Raw genomic sequence first — 23623 nt, forward strand, 5'->3', positions numbered from 1 at the left:
AGCAACGTGGTGAAGCACGGAGTGTCAGATCCATGCCAGGACAGTGGTAAACAGACGCACACGGTGCTGCCAGCAGGTGCGTGCGATGTTGGGTGGCCCTTGCACGACCGTTTTCGAAGCTGGGTTGGCCTACGAACAACCGAGGTGGTCAGTTTTGGTTTGGGTGTTAAAACACTCTTTACCTACGTCAACTTCCTGGCATCTATCAATATTCATCACTTCCTACAAATAGGGTGACCAACTGGCATGGGTGCAAATTCAGGACGGTGAGTGTAAAAATTCAGGACAAAAATTCAGGATGGGAGGTCAAAATTCAGGACAAAACTTCGGGACAAAAGGTACGTTTTACAGACACATCAAAGGTGGTCGCGTAATAGTGTATCATACACTATTTAGACCATAACATGAACTTAGGCCTAAATCCTCAAACAATTAGTATCGTTTTTAAAGCCACTACCCGAGGGCACATGAGCAAACTTATGTCAAGAAAAAATAAACTATATATTTGAAACTAGTGAAACTCAAACATGATATCATGGAACTCCAGAGAAAATTAAAACACAACCCAGACAAAAAACAAATCCCTTACCTGGAAAAACTAAAATACAAATGCAACAAAATCTTAACCAATAAAGCTCACTTCATTGTCAATAAAAATAAAGGTAACACATTTTGTGGTCATAAGAAATCTGGAAAATTACTGCCAAGCAAAATTCCCTCTGCCTGAAAATATCATCTATTACCAACAGTCAAGGAACACCATCCACTAAAGAAAAAGACATTTTCCCTCTTTCAAACAATTCTATCTGAAATTTTACTCTAGAAGCACCCACACTACCTATGAAGCGTCTTTACAATATCTCATTAACCTACCTATATTCAAAATAGACAATAAAATCAAAGCCTTTCTAGAGGAACCAATTTCTCAACAACAAAATGTATTAGGCCATAAAGTCTCTTAAAGCAGTGAAAGCACTAGGTCCAAATGGCTTTCCCACCTGCTTATACCACACATGGGGCCCAAATCTAATTCTTCCCTTCAAACACCTTTTTACCCACTTCGCCAACTCTAGTTCAGGTAAAGGTGCAATATGTGAGGCAACTCTAATTGCCATCCCAAAACACGCAAAAGATCTCACTGACCCCAAAAACAACCCCCATCTCCCTAATAAACACAGATTGCAAAATATATGCTGACATTCTAGCCCTTAGATTTGAACCTATTGTTAAATCAATCATACACCATTTTTAAACTGGCTTCATCAAAGGCAGATTCAGCTCTGACAACATTAGAACATTTAGCCACGCTATCAAGTGAGCACTCACCCTCACTCACCCTGCGCTATAGCAAGAGACACGTAGAAGCCTTTAATAAGGTCTCATGGTCCTTCCTACATGTGGCCTCCTAACTGCTTTCAGGCTCGGCTCATGCTTTACCAAAATGACACTTGCTCTAGATGACGAGCCCCAAGCCAGATTCAACATAAACAAGCATCTTTCCAGCAGCTTCAATAGCTACCAAGTCACAAAAGAGGGTTGCCCCTAACTTGGCCACTATTCTTCATATCTATGGAACCTCTTCTTTTTAGCCTGATGGAAAATACTAAGATAGCAGGAATCCACTTGGCTGCTGGTCCTCAAAAAGTTGCCGCATATGTAGGCGACATTTTGATAGTCACAGACCAGACAGAAATAGCCAACCCAAACATTTTGAAAGTGATTAACTATTAAGCTATCGTATCTGGCTAGACACTCAATAAGAAGAAAATAGATATTCTCCCTCTCAAAATTCATCCAGATATATATCACAACAAGTAACGTTACACCTACAACAAGCCAGAACCATTTGCTTTGTTAATGGTTGTTAGTTTCATAAAATAAAAATGCAGCAACCATGGCTTAATTGAATATAATATTGAAACTGCACTTTTCTAAAATGATGAGACGGAAAGAATTCCCTGCCCCAATCTCTTCACTCTGTCTATTGCTTAAAGACTCAGCACCCCCCCGCCCCCCAAAATGTTTTCTTACACCCCTCCCACCCCGCCAGAAATTTGGCTCTAGTTGCGCCTCTGACTCACTCACCTGAGGTCGGGGCGGGCGTCGAAGTCCGGACTCAGCAACTGGCCTGAGTGACCACCAGTGGACCATAGTGGGCGGCAGCAGCAGGGACACCACGTGCGTCCGACTCCAGTGTCCAGTCCGACTCCTCATGAGGATTGATGAAATGATGCTTCCTGGCTGGCATCCACCATTGAGCGCCCGAATTTCCGAAAGTAAGAGCTCCGTCACTCAGGCTGAGGTCACGCACCGTGACGCACGCACGCAGGGGTTGGCCAAAAAATGATTCCCAGGGCCGTCATTGGTAGCGTTTTCGCGCGCTACTGGATTGACGGCCCTGGGGGACCCCCACATTAGCCCGCGCACTCACGCGACGGAATCCTCGTGGTCGGCTGTAGTAAATGCGCATCCAATATCGGCACCCGCCCAGGCCAAAAAAATGCGCACAACCATCCATGGTTTTTTCCCGCACAACTGGGAAAAAAGTCGCCCAATTGTGCGGGAAATAGCCCAATCTGGCAACATTGAACGGGATGCTCACACCGTGTCATTGTTCATGCGCGGACTGCTTAGCGCCGCTTCGCCCACCTTTATTTAACTACACGCTCCGCCTTCTGGCGTGAGCGCAGGTGTAAGACATTTCCGGCGCGGACACCGGCAACAAACTAGACCGCTAACGGTCACATCCCATCACCACATCAGTCCTTGACTGTTCCCCATAAGACTCACAGCTCACTCACTCGGCAGGCACAGTCCTTCAGGCGAGTGCTCGGCTGGGGATTGCCTCTCAGAGCATACCTGGGCTGGCCACGCCTGGAGCTGGGGTCCAGGGTTGGTACTCTGGGCGCGAGAGGCCTTTCTGGAGGCTCTTGGGTTGCCTCCGGAGTCCTCAGCGGCAAGGCTAATTCAAGATGGCGGTTTTCTGCTTCTCTGGATTCCGCTTGGCTAGCCCCTGGTTCTTCGGAGTCGTCGGTCGCTTCGGTGCAGTGGCCGGGGTTGACCACTTGCTTGAACCATGAGATGTTACGAGTCACAGTCTCCCCTTCTTTGTCGAATGTCACCATGGATCCCTTCACGTCGATGACTGTCCAGTGCCCAGGTTCATAGCAAATCCAGAATTTCCCGCCGGGCCTCCGGTCCCTCATGATGACAGTATCCCCTCGATGCAGTTGACGAGACACGGCTCTCCAGGCTTGGCTGGCGGTGCTGTTACGCTTCTCCCTTCTCATGAGGGCGCCGTCTTTGTCAAAGGGAGGGGGTGTCCACCCCGGGGCGGTAGGGAGGCCATCCTGGTGGGTGCCATTGAACATGAGTGCCCAAGGTGCTTGGCGCGTGGAGCTCTGAGGGGTGCTCCGGTATTCCCGCAGGAACTTCTGTAGGTGCTGTTCCGGGTCGGCGTGCTTAGCTACTGCAATCCGAAGAGCTTTATTGATGGTCCTCATAAAGCGTTCGATTTCGCCGTTGGCTTGGGGCCACTGCGGGATTATGTGTCTGTGTCGGATGACGTGGTGTTGTAGGAACTCTCGGAATTTGTGCCCTTGGAACGGGGGCCCGTTGTCAATCTTGAGTTCCTCCGGACATCCGAACATGGCGAATATCTTTTCCAGTGCTGGGCCAACATGCCAGAAGGCTGCTGAGTTGACAACTTTCACAATGGGGTACTTGGAATAGCTGTCAATCAGGGCTAGGGTGACTGGGCAATCAGGGAAGCTCCCGAAATCCACACTTAGTTTCTCCCAGGGGCTTTTCCTGTGTTCTTCAGTGTGGGTAGCTGCGGGCCTCTCGAGGCCACTCGTCACTTGACAGGAGGGGCACCTCCGGACGGTCTCGTCGTCACGGACACCCATGCCCGGGAACCAAACCTTTTCCCGCATGCGGGCCTTCATCTTTTCCACCCTTTAGTGCTCTCCGTGGGCGAGTTGCGTTGCTCGTGCCTGGAGAGACGCTGGGATAACGATCCGAGACCCTCTTAGCAGGATTCCTCTTTGGGTGACGCTCAGCTCATTCCTGACCCTCCACATGTGTATTAGGCTCTTTTTCTCTGGACCGGACCACAAGTTGACTGACTGTAGGAACTGACGCCGTGTCCTCCTTGGATGGCGGCCCGGACTTTGGCGATGACTGGGTCTGCTTCTGCCATGACTGCCACCTCCTCGAGGGTCAGCGCTCGAGGGCACGTTAGCGCTGAGATCATGTGCAGGTGGGCTTCAGTGGAGTCAGCATCCGGTCCTTCACCCCTGTCTTCCGCTGGGGCGGGGTGTCTCAAGAGGAAGTCAGCAGGGTTTTTGGTGCCAGGCCGGTATGCTACGTCTATCTTGTACTGCCGGAGCCTGACAGCCCACCGTTCGATGCGTGGCGGTGTGTGTGGTACCGAACCTTTGAACAACGGCACCAGGGGTTGATGGTCTGTGATGATCTTGAACGGGTGGCCGCATATGTACAGGTGGAAATGTCTGCATGCCTAGCGGATTGCCAGGGGTTCCCTCTCGATCTGGGCGTATCGTCTCTCGGTCGGGGAGAGTGCTTTGCTGGCATAGGCTAAAGCGGCTCTTGCTCCTGGTGAGGACGGCCCCTAGACCTACGGGGCTGGCGTCCATAAGTATCTCTGTCCGTCTGGTGGGGTTGAAGTACACAAGTGTAGTGTGGCCAAGGAGATCATTCTTAACCGCTTGAAAGGCTGCCTCTTTGGCCGGGCCCCATTGCCACATGGCATCTGCATGAGTGAGGTTTCGGAGTGGCTCTGCGATGGTGGCTAGGTCTGGGATGAAGCGACCACAGTATGTGGCCATCCCGAGGAAACTGCGGACCACAGCCACTGTTAAAGGTGCTGACGCATCCTTGATGGCATGGGATTTCCAGGGGCTGACCTGTTTTCCTTCCTGTGTGAAGGTATAGCCGAAGAACTCAATTTGTTGCTGGAACAGCAGGCATTTCTCATTGTCTAGGGTGACCCCGTGGTCCTGGAGCCTTTTAAGTGTGGCTCTCACGTGCTGGTAGTGTTCTTCAGCCGTCTGTGAGTGGATGAGAATATCGTCGCTCGCATTCAACATGCCAGGCAGTCCAGCCAGGATCTCTTTGACCGCATTCTGGAAAATCTTGGCGGCTGAGGGTATGCCGAAGTTTAAGCGTTTATCTCTTCCGAGTCCCAGATGCGTGCTGAACGTGGTTATATATCGGCTTTCTTTCGCAAGCACTAGCTGATGGTAACCGGCATTCAGATCCAGCTTTGAAAACCATCTGGACCCGTTCAGGTCAGCCACAATGTCATCCATGGTTGGCGTTATGTGGCGTTCATGTCTAATGGCCTTGTTGGGAAGCCGCATATCAATGCAGAGTCTTATCGTTTCCAGGTTGGCGAGGCTTTTCGGCGATCACCATGGGGGACAACCACGGCGTGGGCCCCAAGACCTTCTTTGTGACCCCTTTATCTTCTAGCTTCTGCAGCTCTTCTTCCACTAGCGGTCGGAGGTGGAAGGGAATCCTCCTGTGCCTCAGCGCCATTGGTGTGACAGTCGGGTCTATGTGCAGTTTTATTGGAGCTTTCTTTATCCACCCCAGTCCTTTGAACAGGTCTTATAATAATAATAATAATAACAACATTTATAGAGTGCGAACAGCTACCTCAAACAGAGGTATCCCGGCGCTATGGCGAAACAGAGATGCGAGCAGGGGGTTGCTCCGTATGAGACCTAGGCCTGATGCTCTAGGCTAAATAGCCAAGTTTTCAAAGCTCTCCTGAAAAGTGGCTCTGATGCCATATGTCTCAGGTTGTTTGGCAAGGCATTCCATAGCTTAGCAGCCTTAACCGTGAGGGCTCTACCGTCCATCCGCGCTTTCCTAAACCGAGGGATACACAGTACGTTTTGAGTATTTGATCTCAGTAGTCTGTTCTGCTTGTAGCCGCATAGACGTTGTTTCAGATAGCTCTGGAATTTGCCATTTAGTGAGCGGAATGCAAATGTCAACGCCTTAAATTCTATTCTCCTGACCACGGGCATCCAGTGGAGCTTCTTGATGTGCGGAGAGATATGATGACGGAATGGTACTCTTCTAATCATTCTTGCAGCCGTATTTTTCACCATCTGTTATTTTTTAATCAAATATGCTGGTAGGCCTACATAGAGGCCATTCGCATAATCCAATCTAGCCGTCACCATGGCATGTACTATAACTCGGCAACAGTCCTCAGGTAACAGATGGAGGAATTTACGCAGGCTTTTCAATTTGCTAAAACAGGTAGAAGTCACCTGCCTAATCTGGGCTGAAAACGAGAGGTCCGTCTCCCACTTTACCCCCAGATTTTTAGAGAACCCTGCAGAAGTGGGAGGGGGACCCATTTCCTGCGGCCACCATAGGTCTGCTGGTGGCGGGAGATTCTTTCCAAAAAATAGTACCTCCATTTTCTCTGCGTTTAGTTTCAATTTGTTATTATTCATCCATAGGGAGATGTCTTTCAGACAGCCCTTACAGCTCTTAAGGGCGCCGTCCGATTGTTCTTTAAACAAGAACACCAACTGGGTGTCTTCAAACTGACTGAGCAGTTCTTTGGTTTCGTCAGCTTGCACGCTTCTAGCAAATTTCACCAGTCCCAAGTCTTCTGCTGCGTGGCTGCTCAGCAGTGTATCCGCCTCCTGGTTGATGACGTGGATTTCGACTGTGATCTTGGTGTCGCCTGACCGTACCGGCATGGTCATCTTGCCCCAGAGAGGCAAGGGTGAATCACTCCCATATGCGAAAATCTTCGTCTTAGATGGCCGGAGCTCTTGCTTGGGCTTCAATTTGTTGTATTGTTGGATTTCCATGACGGTGACTGACGCGCCAGTGTCGATCACAGCATTGACTTCTGACCCAGCTATGTGCACCGTGCATCGGGGCTGAGGATGTCTTCACCTTTTCAGAGCTTGGGTGAATGAGACTAGGTACGTCTTCCCTTCCTCATCAGATGATGAGATATCCGCTTGGTAAGCGGTTTGTTCCTTCCTCTTTCTCCCTGGCGAGGATGAAAACGAGACCCTCGATAGCTGGAGGATCATTGCCCACGCCTGTTTGGGTTATTTCCTTTCTTTCAGTTGCGTTTTCTTTCTGCACACCAAGGCGAATGGTTCACAATACCACAGTTGGTGCACGTCTTCCCTTGTGCTGGGCATGATTGCGGGGGGTGTTCTTCATACCTGCAATACCCGCATTGGCCCTTTTGGGTAGGCAGAGGGCAATCTCTTGATCTGTGGGCCTTGTCATGGCGTCTGCCCGTTCAGTCTTGAAGGTGACACCCTTGTCTGCACGGCGCACGAGCGCAAGGTCCATTTCCTCCGCCCGCACGGCTGAAAGGTTGTGGGATCGTGCCAACACTAGTATGTCGTTCATCGGTATGTTCGGCTGCCTGAGGATGAGGTCTCGTAGGACCTTGCCGCGGATTCCGAGGATTAGTTGTGCTCTGATTTCTTCCCCTGCGAGGTGAGTACTAGCGAGCTCCCTCAGCTTCGCATGAAAAGAGTCTACCGATTCTCCCTCTCTTTGCTTGGCTTGCCACAACTTGAAGTGCTCAAAGTCCGGATTTAATTGAGAGTCAAAATGGGCATTCAAGGCAGTCACTGCCGCTGCATAGTCCTCAGGGGGTCCCGTGTTAGGAGATGTATGAAGAGTAGGCAGATTTCTTCCACCGCATAGCGGAGAAGCATTGAACGCTTGACAGCGTCGTCTGTCTTTCTGGTGGCAATAAAGTAATTTTCTAGGCGGCTGAACCAGACTTGCCACATTGGCGCCGCCGTGGCGGGGTAAGCTGACTCACTGAAAGGAGGCAGGACTCCTGTAGGAGGGTGCTGTACTGCAGCTCTCGCTGTGGCTTGTGTGCCATTCCTTGATCTCCCATGGTGCAGGCAAAGGAAACAGCTGGGTGTCACTGCGAGGGTGTTGTGCCCTAACAGACAGTCCTGATGCACTGGGTGGTGAGCTGGCACTTCTGGGGCTGTGCGCAGTCAGCGCTTGTGAGCGCGACCTTGTGGCACGTTGTCAGGCCTTGCCGGGTGGAGACAACCGTGGGAGTGGCCACCGCGCGTCGTGCACAACTCACCCCCGTTGATGTGGGTGTGTTATGCCTCGTCACGCCGCTGCCTGGTGCTGGGGTGAACCTTGCCGATTTGCGCTGGTCCCACTGTAGCTCTGGTAGCAGGCGAGAGGCCTCACTGCCTCGCCGTGTTGCTTGTGATGCACGCTGTATGGGTGTGGGGGTGCGCTGCAACTCCTCTCTGCTGAGAGTACCATGGAGCGTGGGTCGCTCCGTCCTCGTCACCAATGTTAAATATTAGGCCTCACAGCTGGCAGGAGTGGGCGCCATGCGCATCTACGGTACTGCCAATAATGGGATGCTCACACCGTGTCAGTGTTCGGGCACGGACTGCCTAGCGCAGCTCCGCCCACCTTTATTTAACTACGCGCTCCGCCTTCCAGCGTGAGCACAGGGGTTGGACATTTTCGGCGCGGACGCCGACAACAAACTAGACCGCTAACGGTCACAATGGGCTCGGGCAGGGCCAGTCACGTGTCAGGCTGCTGTCTCCAAGGGGCTTCATGGGCTCGGAAAGAGTTAGTCATGTGTCAGGTTGCTGTCTCCAAAGGGCTTCATGCTGGGGCAGGATCATCACGTGTCAGGCTGCTGTCTCCAAAGGGCTTTATGTGCTGGGACAGGTTCATCATGTGTCAGGCTGCTGTCGCCAAAGGGCTTCATGGGCTCGGGCAGGGCCAGTCATGTGTCATGCTGCTGTATCCAAAGGGCTTCATGGGCTGGGACAGAGTCAGTTATGTGTCAGGCTGCTGTATCCAAAGGGCTTCATGGGCTGGGGCAGGTTCATCATGTGTCTGGCTGCTGTCTCCAAAGGGCTTCATGGGCTCGGGCAGGGCCAGTCACGTGTCAGGCTGCTGTCTCCATAGGGCGTCATGGGCTGGGACAGAGTCAGTCACGTGTCAGACTGCAGTCTCCATGGGGCTTCATGGGCTGGGACAGAGTCATCAAAACTCTTTATTTCGGTTACAAAAACCATAAAAGAAACAACCATACAGATTGTTAATATATCATATTAGACTAAAAAGAGCGTTTCAAAAGACAAGTGTGCAAATGAAGGATAACAAGCGCTCAGATTGACATAATAAGACAGCATGGACATAACATGGATGATGTGAGAATAACAAGGACCCCCTGCAAAAATCATATAACAATTTCTAGGGCAGGGCAAATATGCATTGAAGAAAAACCCCATGGCAATTAATTGTCTTAAAACTCAACAGACCATTACATCTAAACAAATTGATACTTTAGACTCAGTGTAACCAAACAGTTATTGTTTAAAAAATCATATTTATAATTCATATTAATTAAAAATACAGTGAAACATAGAATAAAACTACATCTAATTCTTACCAGCACCCACATGCGGCTCGACTGCATGTCCATGCAGTAAACATCATACAAGAGGGCGATCAATTGCTTGTTGTTGGAAGACACCAATGCAGATGTCCAAATAAATTATCATAAAATTGGAATCTAAAACAAAGGTGATTCCCTACTATCTCCCTCTGCAACATCACCAAATTATTTATTGGAAGAGTAAGTACGTGCTCCCATACCAGTCTTTTCTGCAGGATACATATCCGTATCCCGCCAAAAAGGACGGAAGTCCTTACATTATTGGGTCAGAACATTATTCTGTACCAACAAGTAGCCGGAATCTTCTCAAGATCATCGTTTTAAATTGAAGTAACTGTGTTCCATTCCTGATGAAGGCGCAGAAAGCGCCGAAACGCGCCTAGAAGACCCATCTTACTGTGAATATTTATGTATTTTATGCATTGTATGTTTTCAGTATATTGTGTTTAGAAAGTCCATGTGTCTTTGGAACTATTCACCTCTTTTATATATTGTAATCTTGTGTTTTAATGTTCTAGAGTTAGATATAGGTTTATTCTATGTTTCACTGTATTTTTAATTAATATGAATAAAAAATATGAATTGTTAAACAATAACTGTTTGGTTACACTGAGTCTAAAGTATCAGTTTGTTAAGATATAACGGTCTGTTGAATTTAAAGACAATTAATTGCCTAGGGTTTTTTCTTCAATGCATAACATGGATGATGCAATTCCCCATAATTCATGAATAGGGTCTCTCTAACAGGACTATGGGGCTAAAGTGCTAATACGTTAACAAAATGTATTCAAATCAGTTTCCGGGTTTATAACCCACCCGTTGAACAATAAGGAATAATTGCCACATGTCTAAGGATAAAGCCCTAGCACTAGTCACAGTAGACTAAAATACATAAAATACAACCGTAAAAAAAAAAAAATTAAAAAATATAAAATAACAGCATTGGAAATTTTGTCTGGTCGATACAATCTCCGTTTTATCTATCGGGACCAGTCAACACTGTTAACTGTGCCCTCCTTCTAATTGCCCAGAAATGGCATCTGACTTTAATATCTGTAAGGCGTCTTTAGAGCTTCGGGTCCCTAATTGTCTGCACACAGGAGCTAACCATTTGCTCCTTGGTTTCGCATATGCTGTGCAGGCAAAAAGGACATGCCATATTGTTTCATTCAGACATGGATGGGGGGAAATTCCTTGGGTTGGGATTTGTTACTCTGCCAGGAATTGGTAAAAGCAATAATTGGTAAACTACCGTGCCTGAACTGTGTACACAATTTCCTGTCGGCTGGCACTAGAATAATATCAAAGTAGCTTTCTAGATGACGATTAGATTTCAAGTCAGTGAAAGCATCTGTTAGGCTGCCAGGTTGGCTTTTCCAGAGGTTGTTCTGATCGACGCATGCCCAATACAGGAGTTTTACTTAGCTTCTTGAGTGGGAAGGTAGGTGTCCGATAGCCTGAATTGGCAAACCAATGCTGGACCGAAGAGCATTTACTTGTCTAATTCAGCCAATTTTCATTGCTGTGTCCATATTAGAGATCTCACAAAGGGCAGCGGCATAAGGTGCCAGATCAGGAGTGGAGACCAGTCCATGCCAAAACAGCAATGGACGGAGCCTCGCAAGATCGTTGATGGACTTAATACCCAGATCAAGCTTAAGAGGAAAAAGGGGTATGCTTAGGGGAAGGGATATCAAGTTCCTGAGGAACTTATTTTCCACGACTGCGAGCTCATTTGTGGGTGCTGTGCCCCATAGCTCTGCCCCATAAAGGGCACTGGACACAGCCTTGCAGCTGTACAATTATAGAGCAGGAGCTACAGGCCAGGTATACGATAAGCAATGCTCCCACCACAAAGCCCCAGTAAGCTGAGTGATTTTCAAGGAAGCCTTCTCTAGATGATTCTTCCAAGCCCTTCCCTCTGATAATTTGATACCCAAGTAATCGAAGGAATTAACCCTCTTGAGCTGACATTATCCAGGAATAAGTTTCCCTTGAAGGATTTATGAGGGTTCAGCATCATTAGCTTGGTTTTGGTGGTGTTAATGACCAAGCCCCTCTCCTTGCAAAAGGTCTTAAAATGGTTTAAATGTTTTTGGAGACCCATGGGAGTTTTGGAAACCAGTAAGGTATCGTCAGCGAATAGTAGTGTGGAAATTTTACGGTCCGCCAGAGATGGTGCATCGGTTGATAGAGAGCACAAAAAGTCTGCTACCTGGTTGACGTACAGGGAGAAAAGAGTTGGAGCTAAAACACATCCCTGACGGACCCCCCGCTGGACCATGATAGGCTCAGTATATTGACCCTGGTTCCATCATCTCACTCGGGCGTAGTTTCTATCGTGCAACCTGATTAGTATTTCCAGGATCTCCAGGGACATTCCCATATCCCTAAGCACCCGCCATAGTGAATCCCTGGGCACAAGGTCAAATGCTGTTTCTAAATCTATAAAAGCAAGGTATAACCTTCCCCTGCCCAAGACAACTACCTTCCAATATAACGTGAAAAAACAGCACGAGATGCACCACCCAAAAGGTACAGTATAATTTAAATCAGTCCATATCCTTTGTGTTTTTTCTTTTCAAAACATTCTTCTTTATTTTTCATTTGTCATATACACATTAAAACATCCAAGACAGCCAAAGCAGCCGACGCGTTTTGTCCACCACGGGACTGCTTCAGGGCTGCAACAAATTATTTATAAAAAATAAGGTATAAATAACACACATGAGGACTAGGCACAAATAGTTATAACAACACAATAAATGACATCTCCACACATGAGACAACCAAGTGTAGTTAAACTCAATTTCCATCACAATTACACAAGACATAAATTGACAATTATGGACCAACATGAAGAAATTAAAATAACCAGCATGGCAATAATTTACTAAGCGTTAATCCAAGCAACATATTCTCAGCACATTGACTGGTTAGAATTACAAAAACATTAAGAAAACATTTTGTTTGTACTGAAGTATCATAAGGGACCTCCACAAACAAACAGTGATCGAATATAAAGTTACAATGTTAGAAGTAGCTAGCAAGCTGAAGTTCTGCCTAGGAACATTAATTTACAAGGATGACTCAATCGAATGGCATGTGGCAATATATAGTTGAAAATATATATGATGAAAAGTGTGAGGTTACGATGGCATAATCAAACTGGCATTATGAAAGCCTTGTGTGTGTTTTGAGAAAGTCATAGGGGATCTCCACAAACAGAAAGTGACGAAATATAAAGATACAATATTAGGAGTTGATGGCGGGCTGGAGTTCTGCCTGGGGATATAATTTACCCACAAATAAAACTCTACTTTTCTCTGACCTTAAGAATGACTCTCAGAAAAGCAGGTAACAATCATAATTAAATGCAATTGCAAAGACATTAGATCTCCCCATCACAATTAAGGGCAGAAAATCGGGAACTGACAAAGGCCAAAGGTTTAAGAGAATGGGGTATCTACCCACCGTGAAACTGGTATATCGATATGTGTAATTTTTTCAATTGTAATTCTACAGGAAACACAATTCAAGGTCACTAGAAAAAATCAAGAAACAGACAAATATAAAGAGAATTTAATGCGTAAATCATCCGCACTAGTCAGGTATAAGTATATTATTCATGGGCTGTACAAAAGATAGCTCAGCCCATATTGATCACCCAGCTTTTATTTAGTTAAAATCTATATTATTTTTAAAACGATTCTAATAAAAAAGGACAATAGAGGAATTTTAATATTATCACAATGTAATGTGTGTACTCACTTTAACGAGGTAAATATCTCGATTTACGTAAAATAGAATCGTTTATCTGCTAAGTAGCGTCAAAATGTCACATCCTTCCAATATCAATCATATTATAAATTCGTCCAACGATACGAGCAGCAGTATCACTCTCTAAGATGCCTATAAATGAAACATATGCAAAACGAGTCAATCAAATGTGCAGCTACACAAAAAGAACGTGAAAAGGGAGCGATAATTCAAGTGTAATACAAAAAAAGGGAGGTACACGGGAGAGTTTACATCATAATATTAAACTAAAATAAAAAAATACGAAAGGGGGTGCACAATTGAAATAGTCCAATAGGCCTCAGTGTTGTATCATAATATCCTCTTTATTTAGAAATAGATTAAAGTTGATAAAAGGGTGGTCAGCCAACGCGTTTCATTCCCTCAAGGGGCACTTCATCAGGGCTTGAGTCAGATCTATTTGTTCCTAAAGTAGAACAAGTCTCGAAGGCTTGACGCAGTATAGTGTATAGCCCATGCGTTACAATAGTCGGCAATAGTACGTGTAGAGTTCCTAGTTGCCGTCTTACTAGGAACTCTACACGTACTATTGCCGACTATTGTAACGCATGGGCTATACACTATACTGCGTCAAGCCTTCGAGACTTGTTCTACTTTAGGAACAAATAGATCTGACTCAAGCCCTGATGAAGTTCCCCTTGAGGGAATGAAACGCGTTGGCTGACCACCCTTTTATCAACTTTAATCTATTTCTAAATAAAGAGGATATTATAATACAACCCTGAGGCCTATTGGACTATTTCAATTGTGCACCCCCTTTCGTATTTTTTTATGTTGTATCGATCTGGAGCACAGTAGCGCCACTCAGCGACTGGCGTATGGTGTTGATTGCACTGTAATTATTTTACTTCTTTTGAGAACTGATGCGAGGTGCGGCAAGAAGGGCCCGTCGCTGTTGCAGTTGGAATAATAATATTAAACTAACCCTGTATAGTCCCCTTATATTTACCCAGAGAAACAAGAATTGCATTCAAAGTTAATGTTAACTAAAGTGCACCTAATAGAGCAAGCGAAACGAGCCAGCACCCATACCTACCCGATTCCGCATCTTTCGTATCTAGAAACGCCACTCCTGTCAAGTTGCGACAGAGGAAATGCCCTGTCCTTCGTGTTTATATCGTACAGGTAATTAGTTCCAATTTGTAACACCTGGATTTCCCATCTTAAGGCGCGAAACTAACATAAGTAAGCCAGTAGTGAGATGAGAAAGAGGCCGCCATCTTTGAAAGGTGAAGTGACCCTTCATCAATGCGGTAATAAATCATTTGTACGTTAAGGGCGTCAATAGCTAACGTGAAGCGAATGAGTTACTGATTAAAACTGCCATAGAGTTGTTTTAGATGAAGCCACTATCTTTGAGAGGTCATATAACCCTTCATTAAAGTCGGGATAAATTATATTTATTGAACGTAGAAAACGTATGCATTATTTGAACTCACATAACAATTAACACCACAGAATCTGGGTAAGGAAGGTCATCAACTATGCATCTCTTTTTTTTTTATAAAACAACTGTGAAAACAGTTAAACTAACAAAACCGGAATTCGGAATCTGCCATCAAGGGAGAGGTCAATGTGAGTAGAAACAACGGTATAACTAAGCGCCATCTTGTGAGAGTAAAAGATGTTAGTAGCGAACAGGTAAGTCTGCCTAATATCACACAATATAACATAGAGAGAAGGCCATTGGGAAGGAGAGCGATGTAAGTAAAGACCCACCCGAGAACCATTGTTATAAACCCTGAATAAGAGGAACATGGCAAATACGATTAATTTATACGCGTAAGCGATTGACAAAGGGAGTGCTCAGGTGAACACTCGACTATGTTAACACAATTTTTTAACTTATTTCTAAAGTACCGACATGTTCATTCAAAAGAGTCATGTCTAAGTATCGTTTACAACATTGTGAGCAGAAGCCCTAGTAAGGTACATCAATGCATTAGATTGTACGATCTGATTTGTAATCATAATCCCAAGTGTAGTGTAGACATAATCCAAGAAAAAGGGTACACATTAATAGGGTTACATTGATAATCTCACATTAAGAATCAAGTAAACACTCAAAGGTTTGTCAGAGGGTACATATTAGGGGAACAGAGAGGTACTTAGTTCTTACAGGGGAAGGAGTAAAGGGGGGGGGTTGAATCACCCCAATGCTGCAAGCATTTATAATATAGTAAAGGTACAAGTGCTTTATCATTAAGGAATATCACCCGAATATAACGATTAGGAGAGCAGCCACCTCTGTGTGCAAAGAATTCACAGGGTAGTGTGTAACAACCCAGAATCCAAACAAGTTACTGAGGCATCGTTTTAAAGAAAATAGTGCATTTCAGATTCACTGTTGTGCCCCATTTCTACACATCGAAGTCTGCATATCCAGCCAGCTTCATTTTTTCTTAATTCCTGCTCTCTATTTCCTCCCCTTGGTGATATCGGTATATGATCTATTCCAAAGAACCATAATTCATTAGGTTTGTGTTGTTTGGTTTGAATATGAGATGTAAGGGGGTATCTGAGATCCCCATTATTTGCTGCTCTCAGATGTTCCTTTATCCTAACTTTAAGTTCCCTTTTTGTGCTACCCACATATATCATGTTACATGGGCAGCCCAGTATGTACGTAACAAATTTGGTTCTACACGTGATAATATGTTTGATCTTATGAACTTTGTCAGTATTGAATTGAAACGTGCGGGTCCTATTCCTTCCCATTTTACACACACTGCATTTCATACATGTGAAGAAACCCCCTTGTCCCTCTGTCATCCAATTGGAAATTTTAGGGGATGTGACGAAGCTGGGGCAAAGCATATTTCTCAAATTCTGACCACGCCTATAAGTAACCCTAGGTTTTCTAGTTATTTCATCCTTTAGGCCTGGTACTTCCTCAAGTAATCTCCAATCTTTCCGTAGGATATTATAGATCTTACTACTATCCTTATTGTAAGCAGGACTATCCTCCTGGGTGCTACAAATTCTCCTCATTCTTATCATTTCCCCAAAGGGGATGTTATTTACTACATGTCGGGGGTGGGCCCTTCCAATATAACTTGACAAGACAAAAAACTTGATCTATCGTGCCGGTCTTCCACCGGAATCCTGCCTGGAGTGGAGAGAGGATGTCAATCTCATCCATCCAGTCCTGGATTTTGGCAAGAACGGAGCGATAGAAGACCTTCTGGGCACAATCGATCAAGCTGATCGGACGGTAGTTGAAAGGCATTGACCTATCCCCTTTCTTGAAAACGGGTATTACTTCAGCCCCTTTCCATTAATCGGGGTTCCTCCCCCCCACCAGCTATATCATTGGCCAATGTCATGAAGTATGTAGCCCAGTTTTCCCTATCTGCATGGAAATGGTCACCAGGAATGCCATCCAGGCCTGGGGCTTTCGCAGAAGCAATTGCGTCCAAGGAGGACAGGATTTCCTCTCTAGAGAATGAAAGGGTACACACTGGGTAGCCTAAATCCTGGAACAACTGGTTTCTATTGTGTGTTTCAGTGAAAGAATAGCGGTCACTAAAGTGTTTATACCACTCTACAGCTAGGATGTTGTTAGCCAAAGGGGATGATCTTTCAAAATTGCCCTTGGACAGAAGGGTACAGAATTTCCTGCTATCTGGATGATGGATGGCCTCCCCAGGATCTTCCCATCTCCTTTCATCCCATTCTCTCTTTGCATTGGCTTGTGCCTGTTTATATTCCCTCCCGACTTCACGTATGCTGGGTGCGTCCATGTTTCTAATGGCTACGGACAGTCTCCCTCTCAACACTCTGCAGTCCCTATTGAACCATAAATTGGAACCCAATGATCTACCCTGCTTTGGCCCGGTCTTGTGGCCATGGAGGAGAAAGAAACTGGGCAGATGGTTAAAAAAGTCTGTATGGGAGATGCTGCAAGCAAATATTTTGGGTGGGTCGTCAGGCTCTATACTCAAAGTCTCCAGGTGCTTTTCTAAATAGTTTTTGATCAATCTAGTCTTGGTTTCAGCTGCCATAATGGTGCTCAATGGAATCAGAGCGACCTTCCCCCTTTCGCCCCATTGGTGTTCAGCAGTCAGGCTAAGGGGATCATGGTCGCTATCACAAGACGGGATGATGACCATGTCCCGTACTAGAGGCCATAAAGTAAGGTCCAATAGAAGGTAGTCTATCCTATTCACCCCTTTCGGCCCGTTAAAGGTCATTCCCCCTCCTTTGTTTGAGCTGGTTCTCCCATTTGCGGCCCTTAGTCAGCGTTCTAAAGAAATGGCACTCAGCTGCAATGATGCTTTCGACCATTCTTTAATGGGGGTAAGCTCCAGAGGTGGCCCCACCCAAGCCTTATCCTCCTCGCTCACTTCATGAGACTCTACCCAGTCGAGTGGCTCAAATGTCACATTAAAATCACCACCGACTGTTAGGGAATGGCCATCGTGTCAAGCTTCCAGTAGATTGTCCAGGGCATGCAGAGTTGGGGGGCTACCTCCTCTAGTGCTTCTGGCATACACGTTGAAGATATCAATGGACTTGCCCTTGCCATTACTTAACCGTACCCCTAAAATATTAGGGCTGTTAGTATCCAGCTCCTTGATGTCGCAATCAAGTGTGATATTAATTAGGGTGAGCAACCACCTGACAGCCGGCCATGTTTAGATGGAATGGCCTGTCTGTAAAAAGGCATGAACCCAGGTATGAATGTGGGGGTCAAACTCCATGTTTCCTGAAGTGGACAAATCTCATGATGGTTAATAAGCTCGAGCCAGTGGGGGGAATCAGGTTTCCCCCTTATGCCCGCCACGTTCCATGACACTATCTTCAGCGCCCTACCAGTAGTTATTGGAAAGTGAACCTGGGGGGAGGTGATGGGATATGTGAGTAATTTAGCTCTATTGGGGAGTAGCTAGGTGTATCTGAGCTACAGGCCTGCACGTGATCGCCCGGTGGAGAAACTAAAACAATATCTGGGACTGGCTGTAGGTTACAGAGCGTGTTCTCAAGCTCTGGAGGGGGACCCTCTTGGTGCATATGAACTATAGAAAGAGTGCGCTCACAATTTATACTACGGATACGCTTGGGATCTTTGACAGGGGGTAAAGAGAGTCAATCATTCTGAGATAGTGTTGAAGTAGGTGAGTCCCCAGAAAACTGGGGTGCAGTTTTAGCTTGTTCAGTTGTAAAAGGGATGTTTAGTTTCAGCCTAATCTTTGTAGAGGGTGGAGAATACGATCTTGATTCCATGTCAACTAGATTCTGTACCAGAAGATCGTTAACTGGAATAAGCTCTAAGGCATCAGTTGGACTATGTTTTAGGACATATCTTTTTGTCTGGACGATATCATCCCTTATTATGGATCTACAACCCCTGGTATCCCTCAACCAATGTATGGCCCTATTTTTAAGGGTTTCTCCGTTCTCGTGTTTGGAACTATTGTTATCCACTTTGGGAATGATGGTCATGTAAATAGGTTTCGACTGGGGTGCAATGTACAAGGGGCGAGCTAGCTGAGGAGGTTGGGGAGGTGAAGATGCCCTAATACAGCCTCCATTCAATCTCTGTGGTGCTTGCTTGGGCAATGTTCTGTGCCCTGCTAGATCCCATGGTGCACCCCTGTATTTCTCACCCTGGTCCTTCTGAAACCTATCGTGGGCGGACGGTAGAATATCTGATGCCCTAACATTGAAATCAAGTCGGCCAAGCTGGAGGGTGGGGTTCTTGGTTGGGGCATTCTGGCCGCTTCGCTTCAAAGTGGGCAGTGCAAACCCCGTCCTCAAGTTAACATAGTCATTTGAGGTGGACACTGGTGAGGGGGGCTGGAGTCTAGTGCATTCTTACAATTTGCGATAGATTTTGGACACTAATATAGTCAGGGATTCAATTGAGCCTTTTAGGACAGCTATTTCCCTCTGAAGGTCTAGGTTGGAGGGTGCAAAATCATTAACAGCCCCCATTTTTCCCCGTGGGGAGTACGATGCAGGCCCAGGAGCAGATGTACTAATATGCTCCAGATCGTTATGTATGTCATTTGTGGCCAAGTGATCTGCAAGGAGGGCGAAACGGTTACTCAAGGGAAGATCGGCTACAATAGCAAGCTCGGAAGGGGACACATCACTCAAGGGACACAGAGGATTAGAACAATCTACGTGGGCTTCTGGAGCTAGAATTGGCATTCATATTGGCTTAGTTTTGTTAGCCACTTTCTCGAAAAGAGTTGGGAGTTTCCCATACCCAGTGCTTTTGGACCCGGTCGAGGTAGATGAGTGGGAAGACTTAAGGGTTGTTTCAAGGGTAAGCGCGTCTATAGCGACAGTAGGTGACATGAGCAACCCCTCGCAACCAGCGACAATAGTCTCGATGCGGTCTAGCACTTTCTCCCCGAACAACCCTTCGTTCTCAATTTCAAGCCCTGGGGCCTGGGGCCGTTTCCTAGATCTCTTCTTGGACGCACCCCCCACCCCAGCCTCGATCCTCTTCCCTTTCCCCATCCCAGGCAGGCACAACAACAAACAATATGTCAAATATCAATAGATCAAGTCTGTGCAGGATAAACCAAAGACACGGGCAGAGCAGGATGGGGACAATAGTTGAATGATGCTCAAATGTCAAACAGTACCTCAAGGATTTACTGTCCGGGATGTCAAGCTGATGATGACAGGGGGTGGCCCACCCCAGCCTCTTCTGGGAAATGACAGGCAAGGACAGGCACGCCCTTAGCCCGGGCTTCGCCCAGGCGCAGCCCACTCGTGTCCCGCGCTGCAGGGATCAAGGGTGCTTTTTAGGTCTCGGCTGCGAAAGGCTGCGCTTGCGCAGTCTCGCTCCGAGATTTAATGAGTTTGAGTGACTTTGAGAAGAGGGGCTTGAACCCGCCCCTCTTCTTCCCTGTTCTCCATTGGCTGGCCTAGTAAATGCTGGCCAGCCATTGGAGAAGAGGTCCCGTCACTCTAATCCTGCCCCGTCCTTTTCGGATCGGGGGCGTGTTTTTTGCGAGAAGTCTCAGGGAGGAGACAACAGCAAAACACGCCCCCCAATCCGAAAAGGACACTCCCTTTCTCCGAGGCATTTTCTGCTGTGCCTCGGAGAAAGGCGGTGGTGTCCCGGCGTTGCTCCCTCACCTGATCTCCTTCGTGCCAGATACAGTTAGTTGGACAAATAAACCTGCTTATTGTAATGCTGTGAAGAGGAAGATTACAGCTACGAGGGTTGCGTATGCTCAGCACGACTGGGAAGCCTGCTATTATGGCAGCAGAACATGGTCGTCCTCGCCCAGCCACGCAGGAAGCTTTCTTACGAGGGCAGTGGTGGATCACGGAACAGCACTGTGTCCCGATGAGCTGGAAACGGGAGCAGAGAGCGTGTTTACACTGAGGCGCCCTCAAGCCTCCTCCGTTACGCCATAGCCAGGAGTGCCCGTCTCACGTCACAAGCTGCCTCTATTATTGGAGTATGGCCAGGACACCTAGGTTTGCGGCTCCTCCTGTTGGAGACGGACAAATCCATGGAATCCCAAAAGCGTAGAAAGAGCAGGCTCCCGGTGTAACCCTCCCCCTTCCATCGCCTGACGTAATTCCCCTCCACCCTTATTTAAACGCACTGTCTTGGGTTTGGCAGGCTTAAAGGAAAAATAGCTGCACGCTAGTGCCTCAAATCTGAAAATACTTACCCCCCCCTCTTTTTTTTTTTTAAGTTAATTTGTTCTGGTCGTAAATTGCAACGTCTTCCTGAGAGACCTTGAAAGCATTTAGCAAAAAGCGAAAGCCTCTGAGCCCTACCCTGTGGTAAATGCGGCTCCTGCGCTGGCAGTCACGGACATCAGCTGAGCTCGGCTGAGACGAGGACCGCTCCGATTAATCAGGACGGTACTCTAGGGAGAGCAGATAAAACCTTCCGGAGACAGAACCTTGGCTCAGGCGGGGCCCTCACTGCCTATCCTCTGTAGTGTGGCGGGCTGGATAAAGCAAGCAGTGCTGCACAGCATTACCCAATCCCTTGATCCCCTTCGGGCGTCTGACCCTTTCCTCTGCGCGCCTTGGCACAGCCGGATTGCAGCGCTTCCTTTTTCCACTGAAAGCATGTTTCTTTCAGGACAGTAATATGAGTTCCAGAGCAGACACAGCCCCCTGAGCATGTGCTTCTCATCTGACCCTACGCGTGTCCTCCAAGCGACGAGGCGTGGGGGCTTGAACCCCAGGGCGGCTGTTACAAAAGCTCGACCCCCCCCCCCCCTCCGATGAGGCGTGGGGCTCTGACCCACAGGGCGGCTGTTACAAGACCCACTTGTGTCCCGTCAGGCTGGGCTTTGTCTCCTCATTGGGGCGATGCGGCCCCATTGTGGGGCTGTCAGGGCTGATGGGCCGTGGATTTTCCCACTTGAGAGGGGCGCCTTTCACTGCGTGCGGCTGTTTACATCCTGTCCCGAGGGCCTGCTGGCTGGGTGTTCGTTTACATGCAGCTGAAGGGAGGGGGTCCACGTGTGTCTTTGTTTATTTACATCCCGCTGCAGTGAAGGTGCCCTCGTGTGTGTGTGACTTTGTTTACATCCTTCAGCAGTGAGTGTCCAAGTGTGTCTTTGTTTATTTACATCCCGCTGCAGTGAAGGTGCCATCCTGTGTGTGACTTTGTTTACATCCCGCTGCAGTGAGTGTGTGTGTCTGTTTACATCCTTCAGCAGTGAGTGTCCAAGTGTGTCTTTGTTTATTTACATCCCGCTGCAGTGAAGGTGCCCTCGTGTGTGTGTGGGGGGGGGGGGGCTTTGTTTACATCTCGCTGTAGTGAGGGGGTCCACGTGTGTGTGGCTTTGTTTACATCCTCCTGTAGTGAGTGTCCAAGTGTGTCTTTGTTAATTTACATCCCGCTGCAGTGAAGAGAGCTATTGGCATTGCTCATGACAATGCCGTTTCTTTAAATGTTTTTAAAAAAAAACCATAAACAAAAATAATGTCATGAGCAATGCCAATAGCTCTAACTTTACCAATGCCGAGACCATTGCATTGTAAATGCTTGTTTTAAGCGCGTGAGTGCTGGCTTGCTCTTCCCTCCTGGGAGAGCAAAGGATTCTGGTATTAGGAGTCCCCCAACTAGCAGCAAGAACAGCAGAAGCAGGCGAAGGCAACGTCCCGCGCAGCAAAGGATTCTGGTGTTAGGAGTCCCCCAACTAGCAGCAAGAACGGCAGGAGCAGGTGAAAGCAGTGTCAGTCATGTGTCAGGCTGCTGTCTCTATAGGGCTTCATGGGCTGGGACAGAGTCAGTCACGTGTCAGGCTGCTGTCTCCAAAGGGCTTCATGTGTTAAGTCACTCATGTGCCAGGCTGCTGTGTCCTTACGAGCTTCATGGGCTGGGGCAGGGTCACTCACGTCAGGTTATTGTCTCCATGGGGCTCCACAGGCAGGGTCAGTCACTTGTCAGGCTGCTGTTCCGATGGGGTTTCATGGGCTGGGACAGAGTCAGTCACGTGCCAGGCTGCTGTCTCGAAGGGGTTTCATGGGCTGGGACAGAGTCAGTCACGTGTCAGGCTGCTGTCTCGATGGGGTTTCATGAGCTGGGGAAAAATGCATTGGGTCGTTTAATTTCACTGGAATATTTTGGAAATGATTCACACATTATGCAGGAGGCCTACATGAAGAGGAGCCATGCTCTTGATTTTGGAAATCATATAGTTCTGAATGTTTGGAATCCTTAGGAATTAAAATATTGAAGAAAACTAACGGAAATTTTGGTATTAAGTTCATTGATCATTCAGTGACAAATGTTGAGCCCTCAGGCTGTTGAATGTGTGCGTCTTGGGACCGGCCAGTGGCTCACTGCCAACGAGTGTCTCATTGCTGTTGGTGGCGTCCAAGGCAGGACACATGAGGCAGCACAACGATAGTGAATAATCCGGAAATTCAGACAGATTACTAATTGAAGTGCATTTTCCGGTTTACTTTTCACTGGGGAAAAGTCAGTCACGCATCAGGTTGGTGTTTCTCTGGGGCTTCAGTGACTGGGGCAGAGTCAGTCACTTGTCCAACTAGTTAGTGTCCCTGTGGGGCTCAATAGGCTGGGGCAGAGCCAGTTATATGTTTGCTTCTGATGCTGAAGGACCTTGTGGAGTTAAGTATGCTGTCCGACGTAAAGTGCTACAATACCTCCGAATCGAATCCCACCACGAAATGCAGTTTATTTTATTATCCCTGGCTGCATCTCAACAGAAAGAAATTGTAACACTGTATGAAACCAAATACAGTTTTAGTTTTCACCAGGAGATGGCACTCGCGTATTAAAAACAGCGGAGTTCGGCAACAATAACAGCAATGATTATTAAGACAAGGCATGTATGTCTCCTCTAACATTTAGGGCTT

Source organism: Triturus cristatus, chromosome 8, assembly GCF_964204655.1.
Source record: "Triturus cristatus chromosome 8, aTriCri1.1, whole genome shotgun sequence".
Classification (NCBI taxonomy): Eukaryota; Metazoa; Chordata; class Amphibia; order Caudata; family Salamandridae; genus Triturus; species Triturus cristatus.